At 37.8% G+C, this 23,759-nt stretch overlaps 1 long non-coding RNA gene across 3 annotated transcripts; it reads left to right on the top strand.

The window, feature by feature from the left end:
- Positions 1-3,315: 3,315 nt before the first annotated feature.
- LOC121908685 lies at positions 3,316-7,998 on the top strand. 3 transcript variants are annotated; one of them, XR_006099294.1, is made up of 5 exons: positions 3,316-3,395; positions 4,850-5,090; positions 5,481-5,675; positions 6,686-7,140; positions 7,361-7,998. It is a non-coding gene; the product is annotated as an uncharacterized LOC121908685 (long non-coding RNA). The 3 variants fall into 3 exon arrangements; XR_006099295.1 differs by lacking the exon at positions 3,316-3,395 and having other exon boundaries at positions 3,681-5,090; positions 5,510-5,675; XR_006099293.1 differs by lacking the exon at positions 3,316-3,395 and having other exon boundaries at positions 3,681-5,090.
- The last annotated feature ends 15,761 nt before the right edge of the window (positions 7,999-23,759 follow it).

Here is a 23,759-nt window from a genome sequence, read left to right as displayed (position 1 = left end):
TGCTACTTTTGTGTTAAATAAAATAAACCTGAACACATATTGATGGCCCTTGACCAAGTAGCCCACCCACACACTGCATAGTCACTCAAGGCATATGTGGACAAATGTATGCTAAAGTTGGATCAAAGAAAAAGATCCTTACAGTAATAACAGACAATGGGAGTAATATCATGACACCATTTAAACACACCACAGCAGAAGGAGAAGAAACCAGCTCTGAGGATTCAGAAGACTCCACCATAATGGAAAGTGACCCTGGGTCTGAAATTGATGATGATCTGCAGTGAGCCATTTTTGTTATTATTCTTTTACATTACAGTTAATGATCACATGAACATGAAACTAATGTTGGGACTGTCTGCTCTAGTGGTGCATCTTTGTTTTTTTTTTCCAATTGTATTTGTTATCTCATGCAAAAGTATTTCCATCATTAAGATGTTGAGGGTTAAAATAGAAACCTTTTTTATAGTTTATGCTTATTTGGCTGGTTCCCTCTTGTTAGGTACATGTTAAAGAATATTTTTTAAATATTATTCAAAAATTATTATTACTCATCATTCATCATTCATCATCAATCATTAATTTTAATCATGTAAAAAATCATCATACGCAGTTGTCAGGACTTGATCAGCTCTCCAAGGTGCTGATCCTGCTGCTGGCAGTAGTTAGGAGCTGTCCAGAATTATTTCCTTCTTTAGTTTCATCATTGTTTTTACCTAATTTATTTCCCCATGTGTTCCTCATGTCCTCATATATTTATGTGGCAGGAAAGTCGATCCGTGTCTGATCCATTGTTGAAATCCATTTGCTGGGTCTTGACAGACACCCTCAACCTGACAGGTCTGTTTAAATACCTATGTGTATTGCCACGATTTTGGTGCTTTCCTTAAAATGAATTGAACCAAATAGAACTGTTGTATTCATTCACTGCCACTGACAGCACTTCCTATAGCAACAATATGCACAATCTCATTCTGAATTACTGGTTTGTTTTTAAGCTTAATGTGATATTTACCTCTATTGTCAATGCTGAGCGAGAGAGAGGAGCTGATTTTTAGTTCCCACACTAATGGCATTGTAACCTAGCAGTTGTTGTTTTAATGTTGACAATGTTGAGTTAGAATGGTTGCATTCCCTGCTATTGACAGTCTTTGAGGCATATGTTTTCAATATTTGGAGATAGGATCTTTTTTTTTTCTTTTGCAACTGTTGAAATAATTAACAGTGAACGCTGAAGTATTGATATTTCTTCATATAGAAATAAGCACAATCCAAGAGTATGTGGGTAATATGTATGCTGTTGATTCATGTTTTTATGCACTAATGGCATTGCTGCCTTTTACAATATTTCATTTCATCAGTCTGAGAAGCAGAAGTGTTATATTCACTTCCATTGCCTGTGCTAGCTGTAGAAAAGAGCACAACCCAAATCTATATTGCTTGTCTTGAGTTACTTGATACTTGTTTTCATTATTAACAGAGGACTGTTAATATTTTCTATATTCAGGTACTACGTGCAATGGCATTAAAGTCAATACAGTTTCTCTTTTTAATATTTGATAGTTGCACTTCTGCTTGAAAGAATGAAGAATGTCATATGCAAGTTGTTCTAAACAATGCATCTAATTATTGGTTTTTTGGTTTTTGGTCTTTAGTGAAAAAGCAAGGCCATATTGTTTATTTCATGAGAATTGATTTAATATGTATTTAATTTTAAGATAAATAAATAAAACATAATGACATGAAGACATGTATCATATCACAACAGTTAAATCTGTGTCAGTATCGCACGTTCAAACCTTAATACCATTCTTTAACAAGTTAATAGACATTTCCTCCAGGGGTATAAAATGAGTTTGGAAATTCTAGAGAAATGCTTACATAATGCATTACATCGTAACTAAATCTGTTAGATGTTAGTTGACTAAATACTGTAGATTTAGTCGAAAAAAAACTTGTAATACTAAATAATACTAAATGCTAAAACTTGTATGACATTTAGTCAACTAAAACTAGACTAAAACCTAAAAAATTTAGGTGACTAAAATATGACTTAATGGCATTTTAGTCAAAAAACTATGACTAAAACTAGATCAAAATTTGCTGTCAAAATTAAAACTGCAGGAAGGACTAGGCTACCACTTGTAGATTTATTACCTGGTACACAGCCCTCCTGTTTCTTGGTACGCTTGTTGGTGCTAATTAGCCATGAGTTAGCATGCTCTTGTCCACTGTTTAGAGTCCATGGTAAAGTAGTGTCGTTCCCACACAGTCCATTCACTTCCACGCTCACTTAACCAATGAATTTTGGTTTCCAGCACAGCAATTTTATGTAGAAGTTTGTGGTAGTCGTCTATGGAGAAGGGCATCTTACTGCTAATTAGCTTTAGCTAAGTACCACGTTTCCATTCACTGCAGTACAGGTTTGTACTGTTGGTAGACCATGCTCACCCAGTCCCGAGAAGGAAATGTTGAAATATGGCAATTGCCTACTATATCTATGAAACAATCTAAAAAGTCCCGGTCCAAATCCAAAAAGTCCCAGTGATTTATAAGTATCCAGGAGCCGCTGCTTGTAACTTCTCACAGAAGAAAAACAAGATTATCAGCAGAAAAATGCAAGCAGAGGTGAGAGCAAGCAGCAGAGCATCTGCACTGTAGGAAAGCAGGAAGTCAGTGACCTCTTGCAGCCAGTATGTGGAAATTTTTACCATTGAGTATCCAAGGGCGCAGTACTTTTAAATATTTTAAATCTAGTTTGAAAACATGGCAGAAAGATACTCAGACCTGCAGTCACTGAGCTCAGATACATTGATTATGTTGGCCAGCATTAGTACCTGTGTCTGGTTGGACATTTCTTGTCATGATGAATTGTTTGTTCTTAAACATGTTGAGATAACTGATGGTATACTGGCTAGTTGGGGAATAGTATTGTTATCCTGTATTTTTTATTCTTTTCTAATTTCTGTCTTCATTTTAATACTGATGTCTTTACTGTGTCTGTTTAATGCTTTAATTCACCACATTTGACTGTTAGCATTTACTTCATCATCATCATCATCATGGGTGGCCTCTGCCCAGGGACTACAGATGGAAATGAGCTTCTAGCCTTGAAAGTCAGTGTTAGAGCAGCTTCCATTAAGTCTAAAGTGACATCATCTTCCAGCATCAGTGAATCTCTTTCTGTCACATTCTGCTGAAGATTCTCACACTGTTCAATCAGTATCCAATCATCTCACATGGAGAAAAAGTATTCATGTCAACACCACTTAAGGAGAGGTGATGCTCAGAGGTTCAGTTGTACACTGACCAGGTGTTAACATGGAGGAACAGCTGGTTGTCTTCTCTCACTCACATCAAGTTCAACGCAGATTCACATTCAGCTGCAACTATAGGTGAGTTTATTCTCTATTGTTGTTCGAAGAAATGTTTTGTTTGTTCAACCAAACATTTTCCTGTCTAGTTGAAAATATTTCACTGAAAAAGCTATGCAGTGTTGTATGCAGAGACTAGAGCAAAGGTGGAGGATGCATTTGAATCTGCTGAGAGAGTTGTACTCACCTGCGATGGGTGGACTTCATGGGCCACCGAGTCCTATGTGACCATCACTGCTCATTTTATTGACGAGTGGTAAATGCAATCTCACATTCTTCAAACTAGGGTGATGCACAAGAGTCACACCTGTAGGATAATGAACCCAGGAACAGAAGAAATGTTTAATTCTTTCAAAAAAAAAAGATTTCTTTTGGCCTAACAGTCTGTCTGTTTAGGTGCAGGAGCACACACATGCGCACAGACCCAATGACCAGGGGCCATGACCATGACCTCTGACCTAAAGGCCAGGAAACCATTGAACATAACTTAAAACCCAGCCTTCTCACTACCAGCCATGGAAAGAAAATGGACAGTTTTGGAAATTGACAACTTTGTTTTCTTTTCAGATACAAACAGCCAAACCTGCATGGACTATCCTCCCTTCTACTGCTAGTCAACTATCTCTTAAGTCATACATTTTTGGAGAATCTGCATTACCTTGAGTCACCCCATCTCCTTCTCTCCTTTTTCTTTAATGTGCAATAAGTGTCTTGACTTGTCCAACCAATGTTAACCCTCATGTTAAGTCCAAGAAAAATTTAATTAGTTTGATATTATGGAAATTCAAACTCTGCTTCAAAATTTGTTAATTATAAGTCACACATATTATTGCATTTGATTTATTTGATATTAACCAGTGTATGTGTGTTATTTAGCTGAGGTTCTATTGCTAGAATAATGCTTTCTCTCGTAGATTTAATTACAGATTAGGAAATGAAGGTATATTGATTTTATTCTGTGTTTTATTTGGTTAATCAATGTCACTGGTTCATGATGTGGTAATGAAATTGGCAATGGCAACAGAAATGAGTGAGTATTCATTTTGCAAGTGTGCATAGTCTTTAAATATTCTATAAGAATAAAATTATTCCCTTTTATTTGAGGGTCAGTTTTTCTCTCCACACATAGGAATTAATTAGTAATCAATGCAAGAATGCCAAGAATCCTCTTTCTCCTTAAACATGCCTCTAGACTATAAAAACTTTTACAACTCTTTGTCAAGTGGCTGATGCTCTTCTTCTGCGTTGTTGCCTGGCTGACTGCTGCTGCTTCTTCTGTTTTTTCTCGGCCTTATCAGCCGTGATAGTTGCTCATGCGTTGAGGACGTTTTTTTAATATGGCTGAGAGATGATAGCTCCAGAAAGAGACTCAACTAAGGAGCAAAAGATTGCAAAGATGCCTAAGCCACAAGCCAAGCCACACCGTTTGCCATTTGAATATATGTTATTTTCGTAATCTCCTATTTTCATCCAAGTCTACAGCTTGCCACTGAATGACCCCTCCCTGCTGTGTGTGTCCACGACGCGGCCTCAGCTAGTCTGAGACTGAGTTCATCCTCTTAAGAAGCAGTGACCCAAAGTGCTTCACTGCACCTGCTGCAGCCTTCTCATCTGGCTGTCACTCTGGCGACCCGAAGATCTCTGAGTCTGCTGCGCCTTGCTGGGCGCTCTCCAGGAAGTTCGCTTCATCATCTGCCCTTCATCAACACGGAAACAGTAGGAAAACCATCTACTATGCTTCTGTCTGAGAGTTGATGCAAAGAGCTATTTAAAAATGTAATTTTTATTGGCTGTAGTTAGAATCTTGGCCCCTCACCAACTCGTTCATTCCTTTATTCTGACTGCAATAATTTGTTAATTTACCCATTCATTCATGCATCCATTCATTCATTCATTTTAGTTGTATATATGTGTATATATCTATATATGCTAAGTGTTTCCCATTCATCCCTATCCCTTGGTAGTTAAATATCTTGGTTTATAGCCAAGTTGTATCTGTGTATTCCTTTATATCAGAGATGGAGGTCACTATATTCAGAGTCTGTGAGTTTCAGATATAAGATTGATTAATTATGTTTCCTCTCAATTAATTAATTGCTTGCCAAGGTCCAGAGGATTTCCATCTTCTTCCACAGAAGCACCACAGCCGCTGATGCACTGAAGAGAAACCAGAGGATCCTTGACCTTCCACAACACAAGCTCATAACAGATGTTGTTGTCTGATGGAGCAGCGCCTATGAGATGCTCTCCCGGCTTCTCGAGCAGCAGTCTGCCGTCTGTGCTGCACTCTTATCTCCTGAGGTAAGTGTGGATGTACATTGTTACTGATAAAGTGTATTAAAATATGTATGTATGCATCTGATTTGTATATCATATAGATTCAATTTTAATAATGAGGTTGTGAATGTTATAGCCAAAAATATTAATTCATGAATTTTAATTTAAGTGCTATGCTGCTCTGTTCATACATCAAAGCTTAGGCAAGTTGAATTTTAGTATAAAATATGAATCATCAATTCAAATATAAATAATTCAAATTGTGTGTGTATATATATATATATATATATATATACACACAACACAAAATATTTTATGTAATTCACAACTTCATTACTGTCAGTACAGTCATTACTGAAATTCAACTTGGCTAAACTTGAAATTAATGCAAGAACAGAGCAGCATAGCACTTTAATGAAAGATCATTTATTTATATTTTAGGCTCTGTCATTCAAAATATACATTAAACTAATTTTTTAATGAAAGTTCCATTCTATCCTTATTTTTCATTAAAGCTGAGAAAGAGTGTCTCTGATATCTGCACCCTGACTGAGACAGACATCTCAAATGCTGAAGAGGTTGAGAAAAAGGGGGAACAGTCAAGGAGCTGATAGGCTGGGGGAAACACAGGGGAATGGGCAAGAAGCTGATTGGCTGGAGGAAATATTGGGGGTGTGGCAGGGCTGACGAGGCTGATGCAGGGCAGGTGTGTAGAAGGACATAAGACTGTAAAGCAGGCTGGGGAGGAGCACAGGAGGAAAAACAGCAACAGCAAACAAGATCCTCCTCATAATAAACCAACATACACAACACTGCCACAGAATACAAATGAATACAACTCAAATACACAAACAACACTACAACCTCTTTAATGTAATAAACAGAAAACCAAAAACCCTCCTAATAACCAAGACTGAGTATAAGCTGTATGAGACAAAGACAGGCTAACTAATAATGGCAACTTAAATAATATCATGCCAGATAGTCTTTTAAAGATACAACTCAAATCAACCTTCTCCAACACACTATAACAGGGAGAAGAGGCTGAGGGTCTCTAGTGGACTGGAGGAGAATAACAGGGAGAAGCAAAGCAGAGAGCTGGGGATGAGAGTGTGTGTGGATGCAGAGAGAGACTGAGGAGCAGATTGTGACAGAGGTTTTGCAAGCCCTCAGGCCAATGCTGGTGGCAACAAACATCATGTGCGAGGAGAAGAGCCCAGTTTCAGAACAGTTTCTGTCATTGCTCCACTTCATGCCCAACTTTTGAGTGACATAATCGGCACCATTGAGAATTCCCCTCTTGTCAGAGAGATAAAGAGCACCATCCATCAAGACCTATCAAAGAGATATGGCTCCACAGAGGAGAAAAACAACTTGTATGTCTCATCAGCCTCAGACCCCAGGTTTAAACGTCTGCTCTTCCTGTTCCAAGATATGCGGAGATGTATTCCTAAACCTCTTTGGCATGTCAATGGCTGCTGTTCTGCAGGTAATTACATCTTTTAAACAGTAGTAGGTCATCTGAATTCTTAGTTGCAATTTTGCCTTCAAACCATCAGACTGCTGCTAGAGATGCCTTCCATATGTATCCAACCCATATGCAAAAAGTCATGTGTGAAAATTTTAAATTAATAGAAATGGTTGACTTGATGTGAGCATGTTTTTAAATAATCATGTAAAAGGTGTGCCACTGTTCATTTTCTTACAAGAGGATGTTGCAGACTTGGAAATGCAGAATAATTCTCAAGAGAGCACTACTGAGCACAGTGCTGCTGCATGTCTTGACACCAGTGACGATGGATGATTGAATGAATGATCCCTCCACTGCACACACACCAAAGAAGAGGAATTCTGCACCTGCTGACCTCCTCAGGAAGACATTCAAGAGCACCAGAGCTCCCTTGTTGTTGGCTACTTTCATAGCTGACTATGAAAGTAGCCAACAAAGTAGCTGACTAATGTGTCTGCAGGAAAAATCTTTTTGACTGCTGTTGACATAATTAGGAGTGTAAAGGTTTTGACACCGAGACTGAAACCACGACACAAATGTCCACAGTCTCGAGGCGCGGTTCCGTCTTTTATGTGAAGTCAATTTATGAAGTTAATCTACCGTCATAGTGTTCTTCAGTGTTTTTGATATTGCAAATTGTAACTGATTTAATAAAACCCAGAATTTTTTTCCCTGTCTTGTCTTATTAGAGTGATGGCACATGTGGACAAGTTGCAGTCAGTGTGTGTAGTGTGTTAAGCTAAGACTCTATTGTTTCATCTCAGTTGTCAAATTCTGTGAAACTGACACCACAGTTCCATAATAAATACATAAATAAATACATGCTTTTTGCCTGTTTAGGGGTATTTTTTCTTTCTTCTGTTACATAGATATAGTGATGTATCGTAGATGAATTGTCTTGCAATGTGTCGAGTATCGCAGAATCGCTGTATCATGATGCCATCGTTATTGTGGGCAATGTATCATGATAGTATCATATCATCAGTTATTCTGTGATTCCCGCCCCTAGTGCCAATCATCCAATCAAAAAGAAGAAAATACTAAACTTTCTTAAAAAAGAGAGAGTAGATATTGCTTTACTCCAGGAGACCCGTTTGAGTAAGGTGTAGCATAATAAATTTAAAAAAGACTGGGTAGGTCAGATGTATTTTGCATTATATTCCACTAGAAGTAGAGAAGTTGCACTTCTCATTAGGAAACAATTGCCTTTTGTCATTGAGACAGTACAGTCTGACCTGGTTTTCCTTCAAGGGCTCCTGAGCCGATACTTACTCTTTGTCTTGTCCTGATATCAACACATTAACTGGCTTTAGCACATTTTTAGAGAAAATATGAGTTATTTTGTGAAAAAGCAGCAGTGCGTGTACATGCATTAACCATTAGGGATATGAAACAACTAGGGGTAAGAAAAGTGATAAAAATTCAAAGTTGTGCGCAAGACCATGTTTATTTAAAAGATTCACAAGAAAGTAAGATCATTTTTCATGGTGCCAGATATAGACAACAGGAGCCAAATTCAGGCAGTCACTGTGCTCAATATGAACCTGGAGAGCCCCACCGCCAAGGGCAGAGATAAGAGAGTGACACTGCAGTAGAGTAGATGTCCTCTTGGTAATACATTAGTAAATGATGTGATATGTTAATTATTTCAGAACTTCAGTAACTTGAGTTAAACTACACAAAAACAGATGGAGCTACACACATTGGCTTCATCAATCATGTCTGAGTCTAAATGTAAACAAGACAAAACCATGGTACAACCTTCTAACGCTGATATTCTCATCAAAGGTGAAAAAATTGAGATAGTTACTGATTTTAAATATCTTGGTGTGACACTGGATCCAAATTTGAACTTTAAGAAACATGTTTAAAAAACAGTTAAAACCATAAAGTACAACTTAGCAAATTTTAGACATATTAGAAACTGTCTCTCTTTGGACGCAGTCAAGATATTTATGCATGCTATGATTCTTTCCCATATGTCTTATTGCATCACATGTTGGGGGCAGGCTGGAGAAACAGCCATAAAACCTCTTGAGTCTTTACACAAACTAATTCTAAAAACTCTGGACAAAAAGCCAATGCATTTCCATCTCTGTAGGGTACTGGAGAAATACAATTTAGTGAGCTTTGAGAATTTTGGATTATTCTCAAATTTGTGCCTAGTTTATAAAATTGTAAATGGTTTGGACCTTCCTCCACTATGTGACTTTGTGTACACTCGCTCAGTAAGTTCTATTAGATCCTCCAGAATATCCTCTATACAAGATTGTATCATACCATTTCGTTGCACTGCATTTGGGCAGTCAGCTTTCTCTGTGAAAGCCACAACTCAGTGGAATTCCTTACCTGATGATATGAAGAACTGTAGTTCTATCAATACATTCAAGGCCAAATTAAAAAATCAACTAAAGACGAATCAGCTGTGTGACCACTGAGCCTAGTTTACATTATTAATTTTTAATTGACATTGTGGGTGTATGTGATGTTCTGTTGTGTGTAGCTTTGTATTTTGTATGGTGTGTTCTTTGTGGGGGGGGGTTTTGGGTTTTTTTTTTTTTTTTTTGCTTTGTACTGTTTGTTGTTGTGCTGTTGTATGTTTTGATTGTAATGGACTACAGATGTAAATTAGCTTCAAGCTAACTCTGGCGCATTGCATCATTTATGCTGAATACTGCACACTTAGCTGTTCAATAAATCAAATCAAATCAAATCAAGGCACTGAACAGCATTTTGTCTTGTTTCAAAGAAAAACAAATCCTCCATGTTGTTGTTATGTGTATTCCCAACATACCTAGAGTGACTACGGTTGTGTCTCTTGTCTCTGGATTGAGAGCGCCTCTTGTGGTTCCCTCAGGAACTGGCGACTGGAGTCTTGCTCAACAAACTCTACGAAGGCGAAACATGTAAGCTGAGTCTCATCTCCAGCCGTGTGCACAAACTTTATATCTCCCACCTGCTTGAAGAACTCCAACAGCTGCTCTGCAGTGGTGGTCTGTGGAAACAGAGATGAACCTAAACTCACTGGCAACAAGTTTGCAAAGTACAGAATGTAAAAGCTTTGTTTCTTGAATTAATTTGGTTGAAAGTTAACTCATTCAGAGTTGTAGTGACCTGTTATCCCACATCATCAACACCACATGGTCCCAGATGGAAAAGTTCATTCCAGTAACTGAAAACGAGTCATTCTGCACTTGACAGGCTTTATTTATCTTCTCTTGTGGTCATAAACACTTGATGAACAAATATCTGGCAATGAGCATTACTAGCTGAGACTGTATTTTATCCTTATTTGTCATGAATAATGATAGACAGCTTGAAAGAAAGGAGTGAAATGAGGCATCTTGCACTGCAATATGAATGGAAAAATGGTTGCTGTCAAATTAAGATGTTGTTGAGGTTACATCAACAATGGATAACAAAGTTTTGGGTCATGCTCACCAGCATTCTTTTCAACCATAGTAGGCAGCTGTGTTGACAGTTGCCATGATCAGCAGATGAATTTTGCTAATTTGTTCAGTTAGGCTTTTGAATCCCCAAGAATAGGGCTCCAACTAACAATTATTTTCTTGATTAATAATTTGGTCTATTAAATCAGTGACAATAAAAGTTATCTTATCTGTTAGTTATTTTCTTGATTAATTGTTTGGTCAATAAAATGCCAGAAAATGGTGAAAAATATTGATCACTGTTTCCCAAAGCCCAAGATGGCATCCTCAAATGTCTTCTTTTGTCCCAAATAACAGTCCATAACCCAAAGATATTTAGTTTACTGTTGCAGAAGACTAAAGGTGACGTGTGAACACAGTCCTAACAGTATATCAGATACAGATTTGATTAAATTACCTGTGAGTTCAAGTTGCCGACGTAGACAGTCCTACTGATCTCATCGATTTTTGAGGGATCTACATTTCCCATGAGGGGGGACTGAGAGTGTGCTGATGCTGTGGGGTCGAGACTAGTTGATATCCGATTCACTATGGGAAGGTTCAGCTACATGTGTGAAATGCATGCACGCACGCACACACACACACACACACACACATACATATTCATGTTATGTTTAAGTTGCATGACAGACAAGAATACAAGAGAACTGCAAAATGCTGACTCACATTCTGAAGTGGAGCTAGAGTAGGAATAGGTAGCAGTCCCCGGCCAGGATTCAGACTGGGCACTGGGGTGGCAGGTGCCAACAGTGGCGTCTTCTGGGATCTTCCCTGCAGAACAGAAGCAGATACTAGTGAAAGCAATAGAGGGACTCTTCTCTGTCTCTACTATGTCCGCACAATTATTCCACTGTATTCTAGAGAGAAAGAGAGCAGACACATCCCCATACAGCCTACATATGTTCTACTGTCTACCCATGGTATACTGGAGACCAAGCACCCTTACTTTGTTTTTTTATAAAATTATTCTTCTCAATCAATCTCAGTTATTATTGTCAATAAACTGCAAAAACCTTAACTTTTTTCACAAACAATGCATGGGTCACCTGTACTGGAAACATATTGGTCATGAGCCATACATTATCAAGCATGCGGAGGGGGGCGGGTTGGGGGGGCGATCGTTTCGCAGTGTAGGAAAGGTGTGCAACACAAGACAACCTCAATGGCTGAATCACTAATAGCACACACAACATCAGATACAGAAAAGAACAACAAGAGGGCTAAATTAAGACTTATAAGAGACAAAATAACTACAAATTCAGCTCACTATAGCTGGAGGCTCTGAACATGAATTACCATTTGTTTAATGCAACAGGTTTCCTGAACACTTTTCAAAACAAATAATGACAGAAAGCATTAATGCATGTGTCATGAATTTCCAAGTTAAAAGAGAAAATGATGTTAAATGGATCAAGTTTGTGTTACTAAAAATACTAAAAATCCATATCAGAGCTGTAGTGTAGTAATGTGAGGGGAAACTCACTCAAATCTTGCAAACTTCAGCATAGATCAGAAGTGCAGATAGAAAGATTAAAAGATGCTATGTTCAAATGAGTTTTCATTACTGGGCCTCACTTTCAGAATGACTAGACCCTCACTATGTAAACAGGAGTAGGAGACAAGAGAGTAAAGTGTTAGTGATCCTCCTAGCATCCATGTGTGATACACATCCCACCAGTATGCAATAGCAACCTGGACAGAATTCAATCACACACAAGCTGCAGGTGTAGCAGAAAAGAGAGAGGGGGGTGGGGGTTGGACAATAATCAAAACAACAAACCGAAATAACAAATGTAAACACAACACTATAGATAAGCAATGCTGTAGTTTCTAGATAGAGACAGTAGAGAGTAGACAATGTGGGAAAGTATGAAAGGAAACAAACCAAACAAAAATAAAAAATAAATAAAAAGACGCAAGGTGTCCATCTTGGAAGGTTCAGCAGGCTATTCTCCTGGTCACATTCCCTCTTGATGGCTGCGTTGGTCCGATCAGGGATAGTGGCTTGGAAAACAATGCCTGACTCAGGCTAGTGTGGTGTAACAACTGGACCAGTCTAGTCATCTGATATGCACACATAATCACACAGAAAAACATACAAAACCAAATTAATAAACTCAGTAAGCATCTAGCACCAAGTCACATGGACAAAAAGCATCAAGTTAGAGGTGATATCATTTTTTTGACTGTACACAAGGTATTTGACCTAGTCTTATTCCACTGTATGATGCTGATGTGGGTGGGCTCTGCACCTTTTCTACTTTCAGTGCTTGCTTGTTCCTTTAGAGCCACCTTGGTTGGATAAAAGTTCAGGTGTGGATTTGCATAGTCAGTTAGAGCAGCTTGAATAGTTCTCAAGTGGACTCTTGTGGATTTCAAATGTTCATCTGACTGAGTGAACAAATTGAACTCAAGCCTCAAACAAATTGAACACTTGATAGAGTTGCTTCACGTAATGATCTTTCAGGCTGCATGCACATTATAAGATAATCTGCTGGAAACGACTGCCCATTTGATGATGATGCTCTATTGGTGCCCTTCAGCTCTGACAAACCAGTCATTGCTGGTTGATATAAAATGCATCACTACCGGTGCGCCAGCGCGGGAATGTCATCACAGACACCATATTTAAAAACTGTGGTATACTGCGAAATACAGAGAGATTTACCTGGTGGTGATAGGCTTAATCAGCATTGTGTGAACTCATTTGGCAAGGGCTTGAATGTAATGGATGTTCATTTATTTATATGAAGTCCCACACTCCAGCTTTAAAGTTCCGCTTCATGCTCACTGAGATTTTTAAAAGGAAGGCTATTTTTGTTTCCAGAGAGTGAGTGGCGGAATTAGGAGAGAAGAGACAGAAGCTAGGAAGAATTGCAGGATGTAATGGTGTTGAAAGTAAAACAAGGAGAAAGTAAAGAAGGTGCAACAGTTTAAGGAAGAAAGAGAAACGCATAGAAGCAATCCAGGAGTCAGATGATGGAGAGACATGAAGAAATTGAAGCAGGAGGCAGACAAAACTGGTAACTTACACCTGTATCTAGATGAGTGACTGTTCTGATAAATATTTTCAAAGGCACAATCTGTTATCCAAATGTACACAAGGACATCCCAACAAACAAAACTCAAAGCACAAGTTGAAACCTGCTATAAAAGGATTTACAGATCTTTGAATACAGGCACTAACACTACACAACAACTGCTTAACATGATGTTTTCTTAAGCTGTTAAAACACTGTTGACCTCAGTAACTGCTGTAAACGCAGCACTAAAATTGACAGGTAGTTTCAGTTATTATGAAACACAAAATGCTGATTCATCCATAAGTCAAACTGTTGTCTTGATTTGGCATTAAATTTGAGCAAATTAATTTCCCATAAGTCAGTTCTGCTGTTGTGTTATATTCCAAACATTAATCTACATTATAGACCATACAGATGGTGTGAGAATTGAATTTCTTTTTATGATAGATACTGATCCATCTATCCATCCATTAGGCCTCACAGCCACAACAAAATAGCTGAAGCAGGGTTTTTATTTACCACTACAGGCCTCCTAATGCTAGATAAAGGAGGTTAAGATAAAAGTGATACAAATACAAGGGATACAAATCATTTCATCATAACTATATATTCATTTTCTCACTTCAGCACCAAACTGTTGCCCTATCAGATGTTAGGATTGAGTATCCAGGGTGGCCTGTCAGGGTTGGTGGTTAACGCACTAAGGCAGGCTAAACAAAAAACGAAGCAGTGGAAAGAAGAAGAAAAACAGAAAAAAATCTCTGTTCATCTGGCAGTAGCACAGTCAATAGCCAGGAAACTATCCACACTGCAAAAGAAGACTGATTATGAAACGGTGAGCCACATGTAAGTTAACATCTGTTTGGTTGTTAGTTTGTTTGCTCAGTAAATCAATGTGTGAGCTAGATGTTTAGTAGCTTTGTGTGGCCTCTGACATGTCTGGACACAACCACGTGAAAAAGGCGAATTAAAGTTAAAGGCGACATGATATTGTTGGTATTATTAACAAATATTCAGTTGCTAGATAAGCTTCAGAAGAACTGAAAGTGACTGCTGATTTCCAATCGAGATTGAAGAAACTTCACGTCATCATAAACTCTGTCTACCCAGCCTGGAGGGACCAAGTCAAGTGAGGACTAATGAGGATTAGCTCCCTGCCATCCAGACACCTTCTAAGCAATCCAGCCTGGTTCACTCTGTTGTACTTTGTTGTGAGTCATCTGCCTTCAACAGTCTGGTATTTGGATGTTATTCACCTCCTCACACCAGAGGCGTGGTATGGTTTCACATTCTGTCTCTTTTTGAACTGTATGAGGAACATGATGGAGGAATGTAACCATGGTCAAGACTGTTCTACTCCAGCTAACATAGTGGGTTCAGCTTAACGCATAGACTTTTGGACTGCCGTCTACGGACTCGAAGCAGTACGACTGGAGCAAGTAAATGTGAAACGTTTGGACTAATCCATTATGGACAAACTGTACAACTGAGGAGTTTTGAATAGTCTGTCAAAATGTGAATGTTCAATTTGAAAGTGAATGTGGTTTAGGGTTCAAGTGTAGAGTATTGTTGTTATTATAAGAGGGTCTAGTATACATTGTCCTGTTAAACTAAACAAGAAACAAGGTTGTGATATTTTAATTTGTTTTGACTGTGAATTATCCAAATTCACTGGGAGTGAACTCAGTATTTATTTGAGTTATACCTGTTGTGAAGAAAATCCTAAGGTTTTGGGTGTAGAAAGAAAACCCTGAATTTGTTTTTGTGTGGTATTTTCCTTTGGGAATAGCATCCAACTTCTCCAAACCAAAACTGACAGAACATATAATGAACAAAAATTTTAAAAATGTTTGTTTCTTCCACGTTGTTGTTATTTAATGTCACTGGGTTAAAACTACTTTGGAGTAGGGGCATCTCACCTACCTGGCTAGATATGTGAAGGGCGGGGCTGTGCTAGCATCTGTCACATAGCGCCTCAGGTAGCCACTGTTACAGAGAAATCAAGAAGCCCACCTTATCATATCTTTATAATCACACACTGATTAGGGAATTAAGCCAGATGGCCAGCAACATACTAACAGTTGTAAGTAGGGAGACTAGTTGTACTGAGGGGCACAGACCTAGATCCTTGTACCAAATGTTAATTATACACCTACATAGTGATGGTTTACCCTCCGCTACACAGAGAGTCCTTATATTACAAATGGTTGTTAAATAAAGCTCTCCTCTTTAAAGGACATTTGATCCTGCAAACTTGAGCCTGGTCTCTCAAGCTGAAGAATCCATGCCCCTTTAGGAGTGAAGCACATTAGCTTGACAGATAAGATTGGAACAGAGGGAGGACATCACAGAGATGGACTGCGATAAGTAGGCCAGGTTCTGGAAATTGTTTTGAAATGATATATCAGGCATGACTTCAGACAATGCAACATGCCTTTACTTTAGACACTCATTTGGTAGAAAATGTTTGCTGTTATTAGAGTGTATAACCGGGGTGTTAATGGTTCATTGATCAAGGGATTAAAACTCTAGAACCATCCCCTATTCGTAATCTCGTAGTGTGAGTTGGCTCAGTGATCTTAAAGACATCAATGCTTTGAGTTTCAAGACTGGCTATGGTGTCGTTATGGTATCTCATAATTCTTGTTAGATTGGGATAAGACTGATTTCCCTAAAACTGTTCATTTTAATCTTCTTCCTCCTCTGAACTTATTTGATTTGTACTTAGCACTTTTGTGTATCAGTGTCCATCAATTTTATCCTCATGACTTACAGTAGGACAAAAAGATGTTCTGAACTCTCGACAGAGTTTCCTAATGGCTCAAGTGTGAGATCGTTTTTGGTCCATTAACTTACCATGAAACCAAATGACCTTATTGCTAAAATGCTTTTGGCGGTTTCGAGGATGGAAGGAATAAAAGATGACTTATATGCCTATTAATCAATCGTAAAAGTGATTTGCAGCTGGGGTGCACACTGCCGAAATCATGACCATAATGGAACCAAGCACTTAATGTTTTAAACGTTAATAAAGAACTTCTACCTGATATGCCAAATTACTTTGGCTGTCCCCAGTATTTAGTCACAGTGTAGCACAAACACATTGATGTGTTGAGGACGTAGCCTATTCATGTATACATGTTTTATGACAAAAAAATCTCAACTATAGGTCCACTCACTATCCTTTTTGGATTTTTCAACCATATTTCATGGAAAATTCGTCAGTGGATGGAGTTTTCTTAGCTATTGTGTAGATGTCTGTTTTGGAATAAAGTGCAACAAGTAATGATTGCTTTGTACAAAATGGTAGTTGAGGTAATCTCAAAATTGTAAGGTAATATATATCTATATAGTTCATTTTATGCTGTTTATCTAAAGCATTTCACTGTAAAATGACTGAATGTTTTTGCTATATAATGCTCTAATATTCAAGTAGTACAGTATTTTATAAAGTCATGACTGGATTAACCTGCTAGGGGCCCCAGGGTAAAAATGAGCTGCTGGGGCCCTATTAATTAACCATTTCTCCCATTCTGTACAGTTTTTCCAAACTGCAATAATACCTGGACCCAGCTGTGTGGTAATTTGATTAAACATAACATAATTATAGGAATAGGCAACATACTATATAAGCACAAAACTGAAATAATGAAAGTCTCAAAACTGGAATTTTACAGAAGGACCCTCCTCAAAATGGGGCCTCAACTTTAGGTGCTATGATAATGAGATAACTATGTATTAAGGCCATTATTTTAGTTGAAACTGTGCATTAATGGTGCCACTCAATGAAATTAGCACAAACCAGTTGACACACAATAAGCCTGGAGCTTGTAGGGCCTTTGCCAGGTGAGTGTTCCAGCCTTAGTTAAATGGGCACCCTTTCAATTTTACACATGAACTTGTATGTCTGTGTTGTAACATATCTTCTCTGAAGTCTGACAAAATAACACTGGTGCAGTCACCGGAGTTATCTCAGTTTAGGCTTAAGTCTTCAAATATTGAACAGAAACCTGTGTTAACAACTGGAGGTGTGGAGTTTCAAGGAGGTTGACATTTATCCAGCAGGGAGAGCCCAAGATACTATCATATTACATTATGGTACATATAGGATCCAGCATCTTGGAAACATGACCCCATACAAGGAAGTCGAGATATTTCCACCTCTGCTTTGTGGACAATATTAAATTGTCACTGGTGCAAAATACAGTGACAACATTCTCATGGACAGTGTTTCCTCTTTTACAAAGAAACCAAGGGACATTTCCATACATGTCACTTCCTGTGCCTCTGAGGATTTGACTCAGTCTTTGTCTCTGTCATCACATGAGACAGCATCAGAAATCATCAGGCAAACACAATATTCTATTGGGCTGTAATTGCCACTACAAATAGAGTAGCTGGGGTGTTGATCATTTAAAAAGGCTATTGTTTTATGATTTGGTCACAATACCCTGGCACATACCCATCATTAGCCCATATACTAATGTGCATAAACTCCCATTTATGAAATACTGAGACAACAGTTATCATTCATCTCTAGTAGTTGCTGCAGTATTTGTTGTTAATCAGGGGAAGTTAACTAGCAGGATTATATATTTTAAGTGCAGTATGTGACAAGACTGACTAGACCTGGCATTGCAACTCCAAAAAGGTACTAGAGACAATTTGGCCATGAACAAATATTAGTTTCCATTGCTACACAATGTTGACCTGATCATTTCTGAATATAAAAATGTCATGAGTGTTTCCACAGCCACAGCAGTTCCCACATTCCCACAGATATTCCCAGTAGAGTGAGGAGAGAGAATAGATTATAAAATGGTAGATATTGTTAACACCACTGGTTCAAGTCAAACTCTTCTGGTCTCTTGCTCGGGGAAACAGTTGTTAATGTTTAAAAATATCAATTGAGACAGTCCTTGCACACAAGAAAAACACATACATTTTTAACCAGATGGAATTCGGTTTTTATTTCTGACCTTTAGCACCGAAGCAGCTGGAGTTTAAATTACTGAGAAAAAATGGTTTGACAGCATCTCCAACCCACAAGCTGTGTTTAAAAACTTAATCATATTGAATATTTAATCTGCTTCACCAAACTAGCCATAATGAGTGCCCATTTACATATTTTACACATTTATTTTTTACTATTTGCGTCACCCATAAATTTCTGATTTCTGCCAGTAATCTTAAACTTCTCCCTAATTCCTTGAATATCACTGCAGACTAACCCAGCCCCCTGCTCTTTACATGTCAAACTTCACCATCGGGTCATCAATCACACCCAAAACAATGAGTTGTATTGACCCAGTGTTTTATCTATTATTATATTTTATTCAGCCATACTAATATTTGATTATTTTGACCAAGTAACAATCTCATATTTAAATTCAATTGGGTCATAACCACTTTTTTTTTATTTTAATCTTTCTATTGGGTCATCATTAAACCAAAAATAGTAATTTCTGACATTTTTTGTGTTATGGTTAGCCAAAACAAGCTCAAGTTTTACCTTAAAATTGACACAAATTTTGTTTTTGTTGTTTTAAAGATATTGGATAAAAATTCTAGAAAGGGAAATAATATGCATCACATTTAGCATAACAAGCTATTCAATGTTACGATCATACAGTACCCAAGCATAGTCTTTTTCGGGGGGAAAAAGAAAAAGAAAAAATAAGGAATTGTAGGTACAATTAGGATAGGTCCACAGATTTTCATCAACGGTCATCCAGCTGCCCCTACAAAATATACTGAGGGAAAGAAGCAGGGAGGTTTGTTTCAAACCCTATGTGGAACCATATAATTGTCCAACAGAAAGATGCTTTTTTTCAGAAAGAGGGTTTCAATTTGTCTTTAGCCAGACTGCACAAACAATAATGAAATGACAACACTCAGACAACAGCTATGGTGTGATTGAAAATACGTTTTTGAAAACATTACTAATCAGGGGAAGTTAAGTGACAAGACTGACTAGACCTGGCATTGCAACTCCAAAAAGGCACCACTGACAATTTGGCCATGAACAAATATTAGTTTCCATTGCTACACAATGTTGACCTGATCATTTCTGAATATAAAAATGTCATGAGTGTTTCCACAGCCACAGCAGTTCCCACATTCCCACAGATATTCCCAGTAGAGTGAGGAGAGAGAATAGATTATAAAATGGTAGATATTGTTAACACCACTGGTTCAAGTCAAGCTCTTCTAGTATCTAGCTCGAGGAAACAGTTGTTAATGTTTAAAAATATCAAGTCTGTGAAAAGTCTGTGAAAACATTACAAAATATACTGAATATTTTATATAATATATCATTATGAATTTAAAGCTGTAGTGCTGACCTTTGTCTCCCTTCTGGCAGTGAGAGTAATTACAAAAACACTGTTGGCATGTGCTTGCATCATAGGCTCTGCAGTAGCATACTCCGTTGCTACTGTTGGGCTGTAAAACGGTGGATAAATGGTTTTAGCGTCACACAACTCCTGTGAAATGATTTGTTTCACTATCAGAATTTGATCTATTCAGTCCAATAACATTTGGAAAGTCTAGAAGCAGCCGCTAAGTTAAATAATTTTTTCCCCATTCAAGTTAGCAGAGAGCCAGTGGAAGTTACTAGGGCCCATGTTCTGCCCATAGAGCATGTGCAGTATGCATTCATCCAGCCAGCGCTGGAATATCAAACCCGACACCAGGTTAAAATCTCTATACTGTGAAATACGTAGAGATTTATCTGGTGGTGATAAGCTTAATCAGCATTGTGTGAACTCGTTTGGTAAGGGCTTGAATGTAACAGATGTTCATCTATATGTAAAAGGTCCGCACTGCAGGTTTAAGGTTTAGATATTCATGTAAGGCTTCATATTACAATGTTCAGCCATTCATTTTAATAAGAAAATACTTTACTTTACTTCACAAATTAGGTTTTGAGTGTAAATTTTAATCCTTGGCCATGAAAATTTTCTACATTTTCAAAATTTTCTTGATAGTATGACAATTTTATAATGCTTCTCATGTTGCCTACCTGTATTGTCATTTGTTGAAAGAAAATTTGATTCATTTTACCTTAAGTCTATCTATCTTCGCTAAAGGCCGTGCCAAGGTGTTGGTGCAGTGGATGGTGTGTGTATTATCTGAAGTTTACTTTACTGTATGATTAGGTGATGATGATTGGGCTGGGGGAAGAGAATTAACAAAAATATAAACATTTCATCAACCTTAACCGCAGTTTGATCAGTGACAGCAAAGTCTGATTGTCAAGCAAGTCACATAGCAGCCAGATAATGTTTGGGCAGTGTAGTGCACTGGATTTTAAATAAAATTAGGGTGTTCTGTATAACAAAACTGAGTACACCCCTGTGCAATATCACAAAAATGTAAATGATTCAAAATTGTTATCATTTTACAATAATTGTAGTATTTTTAGGGTGAAATGTAGGGCATTTGATCTGTTAATTTGTAATTAAAAACAAACAGGTTAGATAGAGTAAATTGAAAATACAGGTCTCAGAGTACAACCTCAATGCAACAAAAGTGATTACACCTGCTACTTCCAATTCAGACTAATTGCCATCACAACTTTCTCAATTTTGGCCTGGGATGTGTCTAATGCAACATGGCTCCACATGGTGCGGAATTGCCTGAAAAAGTAAAAAAGACTTAATAAAGATGGGAGATGGTACAAGATCATCAGTAGATCATCAGTACAAGATCATCAGTAGGCTACTGAACAGAAGCTAAAACACAGCTGCAGTAGTGGTTAGGAGGTACAGGAGGACCCATACTACCAATAACAGAAGGTGCAGTGACCATCCTCAAAAAATGACGGCATGATATTTACGCAACCTTGCATTGAAAAACAGGCCAATGCTTCTGACTTGGCACAAGGATTATCTGTGGAAACTGTCGTTTCAGTGACTGCTCAGACAGTGCAAAAGACATTGTATGAAGTCAACCTTTACAGACAACGTCCAAAAAGAAAACCATTGCTCACAAAATGGCGCAAAACTGCAAGATGAACAATGATGAACAAGAAAGTAAGCCTGATGAATATTGAAAGCACTTCAGTCAGAAGAAATCAAAATAATTTTGTTTGGATCAGATGGGGTCCAGCATGTTTGTATGGACCTGGCCAGGACTACCACAGTGACTGATGAGGCATGTCTCTTGGAATAAGACACAGGTCTACTGTTCTGTATCTCGGAAGGCAATTAGTGAAGCCTCAATGGTGATCAACACTGTCTGGTCCCACATGCTAAGTGCTGGCCACAAAACCGCTATGGGACGCAAAATGCAGGTCTCTATTGCGCATTTCTGTGCAAAACCACCATCCCTACTCACCACTGCTTCATCATTTAACATCACTGCTGACCTCCGAGTGATGATGGGCGCCACTCCAACTGAGGCTCTGTGGTGCCTCAACACTGCAACGAAACACCAATCTCTCAACTCCAATGATGGGATTTCAGATATTTTTCAAGCAATTTTCCCAGATTCTGAAATAGCCAAGAAGTTCACCTGTGGAAAAGACAAAACAGGATACATAGTCTGATTAGGTTTAGCCTCCACAAACAAAGACTGTTTAGTTGTGCTATCTTACTATCAATAGGCTATACAGTAAATGTTAGTTAAAGTGTGTCGCCAATATAACTGGTTAGAATTCGAAGTGGTTATGAGGTCTTAAAATGTATGGCAAGGGAATTAAAAAAGGTTTTAAAATTCCTGCATATACCCTGTATTAGCTGCCTGGCTATGGATACTGTATATATTGTGTTTTATTTGCATATTGTAGTGCGCTTTTATCACGCTTTTATAAGTAACGTAGTCAGTTGCTCTTAGTTAGTCTTCTATCTTCAAAAATAGGCTGCTGAATGCATATTCTCATACAAATAAAGTATATAATATAGAAAATACAGTATGTGGATCATGTTTTTCAACTGATACCATCATTATACCCGGGTATTCTGAGGATAAAGAAGATAGAATGCATGCATACCCAAAGACTCCATGTCTCATTGTAAACAGTACAGTGTCAGCATAGTACTATATATTCCAAACAGTTTAAAACAATATGACAGTAATACTTTCTGCTGCCTTTCTGTCTGTCATAAAGTGGTGCAAAGTGGAAAAAATCCTGGGAGTCAAAAGAAAATATTCTAAGGTAACTCCATACCGAAAATAGTTGTGTGCTAATGTATTGTTTGATATTGTGTTGTATTGATATTATCAGTGTGTTATATGACAGTTACAGAGACTGACTTGAGATTGTGCCTTTCAGAGTCAGTCAGAATTGTTTAAATGCAGATTTTTGTTTGGGGGTTTTTATAACTGATTTTTAATGTCAGATTCATGCCTTTAATGTATTTTTTGACAAGAATGTTCATAAGTTCTGTTTTATTCTTTTATGTAACTGCTTTATAAAGTGCATAGCCTCAATTTTCTGTATTTTAGGAGACTGGATAGATATAAAATAAAACTTGTTGAAATAACATATACCTGTCACTGGCTGTGTTCCTTCATATACACTTGATTTGTATGATTGCTTACAATTTGTCTCTTAAACAGGTGCGCTTTCATTAAAAAAAAAAAATTAGTGTTGTTTTTACTGCTTGCGAACTCAGATAAAGCCACATAAAACTTCCATAATTTTTACCACAGGACATTTTACTGAGTGTTATATACATTAGTCTAAAAATCATCTTAAAAACAAGAGAGATAAAATTATTTACTGATGCAATTTGGATGTAAAACTATCCTTTTCTGGACCATTTTCACATCATTTCTTACAGCAGAAATGGTTTCTCCACACTGTTACTGTATTATTATTATTATTATTACTGTAGTAATAACTGGTTGATGTTTTCAAATTAAAACACTCTGTGCAGATTCCAGATCATATATCACATCACTACATCAACATTACATTATAACCGCTGGCACCAGGCCAGAAGTCAACTGGTCAGAGAATATTCGTCACCATGGACAAGGAGAGGTTCATCTTGGAAGTGGAAAATCACAACATTTTATAACACCACTGCTGCCATGACTGCCCCAGTCCCTGGCTTTCTGTCCAGGTAGAGGGGTGGCTCTCTCCTCTCTGGCACTGCTGGAGCAAAATGCTCCGCTT

The sequence above is a fragment of the Thunnus maccoyii genome, chromosome 12, assembly GCF_910596095.1.
Source record: "Thunnus maccoyii chromosome 12, fThuMac1.1, whole genome shotgun sequence".
Taxonomy (NCBI): Eukaryota; Metazoa; Chordata; class Actinopteri; order Scombriformes; family Scombridae; genus Thunnus; species Thunnus maccoyii.
Note: the sequence above shows the minus strand (reverse complement) of the source record. Positions and strands in the feature narration are given on the sequence as shown.